Below are 4,703 nucleotides of genomic sequence, written 5' to 3'. Positions count from 1 at the left end.
GAGCCACACCTCAGGATGGCAGCTGCCACCCAGGAGCAAACCATGCCATTTGGAGCTGCACAGAGCTATTGAAGGGGAGAAACATGCATGCCTTCCTGAGGACACTGACTTTTGGTGGTGCCCTATCCACAAATCCAGAGCCTGATGTGTCATCTGACACCTGCCCTCAATTTTTCCACCTGGAGAGACTGCCACAGTGCAGGAAGATCAGATCTATCATGCCCCTTGTCTCTAACCCTAACCCTAGTTTGGATTTTCAGGCTTCTGTCCCCAGAGGCCTCACCTCCAAGCCCTCCAGATTTGGGACCCCTGAGCCACACTCCAAGACTCTGCTTCCTACCCAGGTGGAAACAGTGGTGTTTGGAATTGCGCAAAACTCTCAGAGTGAGAGAAATCTTCATGAACCACTGAGGCCACCCCCACATTTGGTGCCCCTTGGGCCTGAAATGCCCCCTGACTCACAGCCAACTAAGCCATTGGGGGTCCCTGCCTCAATGCCAACTGATTGGGCTATCCATGTCCCTAGGCCATAACCATAAAATAGGTTATGATATTCAGTCCCCTGAGTCCTGGCTAACAAGGTCTCCAGATTTGGGTCCTCTGGGCCATACCCTAGGACTCCGCCTCCTACACATGTAGAAACTGTTCTATTTGCAGCTGTCCAGAATCCACAGAGTGGGAGAAACCTGCATACACCCCTGAGGCCATTCCCACCTTCTGCAGCCCTCCAAACCACAAAATTGGAGGATAACGGCCACCAGAATATCGCCCTCAACTCAGCCCTCAGGGAAGCCCGCCTCAGCAAGAGCAGATCAGGCCTGCCAGGCCCAGAGGCACTTATCCGAACCCTAGGTTGGGTTTTCAGGCTTCTGTCTCCAGACACGTGGACCCCAGGCCTTCCCAGTCAGGAACCCTGAGCCGCACCCCAAGACTCCGACTGCCACCCAGGAGGAAACTGAGTCATTTGGACATGTGAAGAACCTTCAGCACGGGAGAAACCTGCATGCCCACCTGAGGACAATCCCAGCATCAGCAGCCTCCGTGGCCACAAACCTGGAGCCCTAAAGCGCCACCAGAGTCCCACCCTAAACTCAGCCCCCAGGGCAGCTTGTCTTAGTACCAGCAAATTGGGCCAGCTATGCCCATAGGAACTAATCCTAACCCTAGTTGGGCTTTTCAGGCTTCCATCCCCAGAGGCCGGGGCCCCAAGCCCTCCAGATTGAGGACCACAGAGCCATACCCCAGGATTCCTCCTGCAACCCAGGAGCAAAGTGTGCCATTTGGAGTGGCACAGTACCCTCAGAGCAGGAGATACCTTCATTCCCCCTTAGGACATCCTCAACTTCAGTGCCCTCTGGCCACTACGCCTTAGCCTGACAGGCTGCTGGAAATTTGCCCTCAACTTTGCCCTCGAAGGAGCCTGCCTCAGTGCCGGAAGTTCCGGCATCCCATACCCTGAGACTCTAACCCTAACCTTAGGTTGGGTTTTTTGGGTTCTGTTCCCACAGGCCTGGCCCCCAAGCCCTGCAGATTGAGAACCCCTGAGCCACACCTCAGGACTACAGCTGCCACCCAGAGGGAAACCACCCTGTTTGTAGCTGCACAGAACCCTCTATGTGGGAGAAACCTGAATAACCCCCTGAGGTCACCTGACCTTCAGCAGTGCCCCGGCCACAAACCTGGGGCCTGATGTGCCATCTGACACCACGTTGAAGTTATCCCACTGTGGAGCCCACTGCAGTGCAGGCAGATTGGGTCTGGCATGCCCCTGGGCCCTAACTCTAAGCCTAGGTCATTTTCTGGCTTCTGTCCCCAGAGGCCTAACCCCAAGCCCTCTAGATTTGGGACCCCTCAGCCACACCCCAAGACTCCACTTCCTACCCAGGAGGAATCTGTAGCATTTGGAGCTGTGCAAAACCCTCAGAGTGAGAGAAATCTGCATCGACACCTGAGGCCACCCCCACATTCGGCACCCCTTGGGGGACAAACCCAGGGCCTGACCTGCCTCTTGACCCCACCCCCAACTCAGCCATTGAGGGTACCCACCACAGCACTGACTGATCAAGCCTTCTATGCCCCTAGACCCTAACCCTAAACATACATTGTTATGATGTTCAATCCCCAGAGGACTGGCCATCACAGCCTCCAGATAGGGGACCCCTGAGCCATACCCTAGGACTCCACCGACATGCATGTTGAAACTGTCATGTTTGGAGCGGCGCAGAACCCTCAGAGCTGGGGGAAACCTGCATACAACCCTGAGGCCACTCCCACCTTCAGTGACCCCCACACACACACACAAACCCGGAGCCTCACGGCCACCAGCACATCACCCTCACCTCGGCCCTTGGGGAGACTGCCTCAGCTCCAGCAGATTGGGCTTATCATGCCCAGAGACCCTAACCCTAAGCCTAGGTTAGGCTTTCAGGCCTCCGTCCCCAGAGGCCTGGCGCCCAGGCCTTCCTGGTCAGGAAACCTGATCTGCACCCCAGGACTTTGACTGCCACCCAGGAAGAATTAGAGCCATTTGGACAAGTGAAGAACATATAAATGGGAGATACAGGCATGCATCCCCTGAGGGCACCACCAGTACTGGTGGTCTCCCTAGCCCCAAACTCGGAGAGTAACATACCACCTGAGCCCCGACCTAAATTCAGCTTCCAGGGCAGTCTGCTTCAGTGTTGTCAGATTGGGCCTCCATGCCCCTAGGCCCTTGTCCTAACCCTAGGTTTGCTTTTCAGGCTTCCATCCCCAGAGGCCAGATCCTTAAGCCCTCCAGACTAGGGATGCCAGACCCACTCTCCAGGATTCTGCCTGCCACCCAGGAGAAAATGGAGTTTGGAGTGGCACAGCACCCTCAGAGCATGAGATACCCGCATACCCTGATCGGCTGCTGGAACAATGCCCTCAACTTGGTGCTCCAGAGAAACTGCCTCAGCGCCTGCAGATCAGGCCTGCCGTGTCCCTGGTCCCTAACCCTAACCCTAGGCAGCATTTTCAGGCTTCTGTCCCCAGAGGCCTCACCTCCAAGCCCTCCAGATTTGGGGCCCCTTTGTCGCACTCCATTAGTCTGCTTCCTACGCAGACCCTATTGGCCTCCAGAACATCCCCTTCAACTTGGCACTCAAGTTAGTCCACCTCAGTGCCAGCAGATTGGGCCTAACATGCCAGGAGACCCTACCCCTATCTCTAGGTTGGGTTTTCAAACTTCTGTCCCCAGAGGCCTGGCCTTCATCCACTACAGGTTGGGGAACTCTGAGCTACACCCCAGGACCCCAAATGCCATCATGAGGAAACCAAACCTTTTGGACCTGAGAGGAACCCTCAGAGAGGATGAAACCTGCATTCTCCCCTGAGTACACCCCAGCATTAGTGGCCCTCCTGGCCACAAACATGGAGCCACCTGAGTCCGCTAAACTCAGCCCCCAAGTCAACCCACTTTAGCGCTGGCAAATTGGGCCTGCCATGCCCCTAGGTCCTAACCCTAATCCTGGGTTTATCAGGCTTCTGCCTCCAGAGGCCTGGCCTCCAAGCCCTCCAGACTGGGGACCCTGGAGCCATACTCCAATATTCCAACTGTTACCCAGGAAAAAATATGGCTATTGGAGCAGTGCCGTACCCTCAGAGCGGGAGATATCTGCATGCCTCCTTAGGGCACCCCCTCACCTTTGGCACCCCCATGGCCATAATCCTAGACCTAATGGGCCACTGGTACATCACTCTCAACTTGGCGCTCAAGAGAAACTGCCTCAGCACCAGATCAGGCCTGACATGCCCCAGGACCCTAATCCCAACCCTAGGTTGGGTTTTCAAGCTTTTTTCCCCCACAGGCCTGACCCCCAAGCCCTTCGAATTGAGAACCTCTGAGCCACACCTCAGGACTACAGCTGCCTCCCAGAAGGGAACCATGCCATTTGGATCTCACAGAACCCTCCAACTGGGGGAAACCTGCATGCCCACTGAGGTCAGCCCAACCTTCAGCTGCACCCTGGCCACAAACTCCGAGCATGATGTGCAGCCTGACATCTGCCCTCAATTTATCCCCCTGGGGAGACTGTTGCAGTGCAGAAAGATCAAGCTCTCCATGGCCCTGGACCCTAAGCCTAACCCAAGCTGGGTTTTCAGGTTTCAGTCCCCAGAGGCCTCACCACCAAGCTGTCTAGATTTGGGAACCCTCAGCCACACCTTAAGACTCTGCTTCCTATACATGAAGAAACTGTGGTGTTTGGAGCTGTGTAAAAGCCTCAGAGTGAGAGAAATTTGCAAGCTTCCCTGAGGCCACCCCCATATTGGGCGCCCCTTGGGACATAACCCCGGGACTGGATGTGCCCTTAACCCACACCCACCTCAGCCATTGGGGTGCCCAGTTCAGTGCTGACTTATTGGATCTTCCATGCTTCTAGGCCACAACCATAAAAAAATGTTTGATTTATGATATTAAGTCCCCAGAGTCCTGGCTAACAAGGTCTCCAGATTTGGGTCCTCTGAGCCATAATCTAGGAATCCGTCTGCCACTGTCAAAACCACGCCATTTGGAGCTGTGCAGGACCCACAGTGCGAGAGAAACCTAAATACACCATTGAGGACACTCCCACCTCAGTGGCCAAACTGGCCACAAAATCAGAGGCTGGTGGCTTCCAGAACATTGCCCTCAACTCTGCCCTCAGGACAGCCCACCTCAGTGCCAGCAAATTGGGCCTGCC

This window comes from Mustela nigripes, chromosome 17 (assembly GCF_022355385.1).
Source record: "Mustela nigripes isolate SB6536 chromosome 17, MUSNIG.SB6536, whole genome shotgun sequence".
Lineage (NCBI taxonomy): Eukaryota > Metazoa > Chordata > Mammalia > Carnivora > Mustelidae > Mustela > Mustela nigripes.
This window is presented reverse-complemented; position numbering follows the sequence as displayed.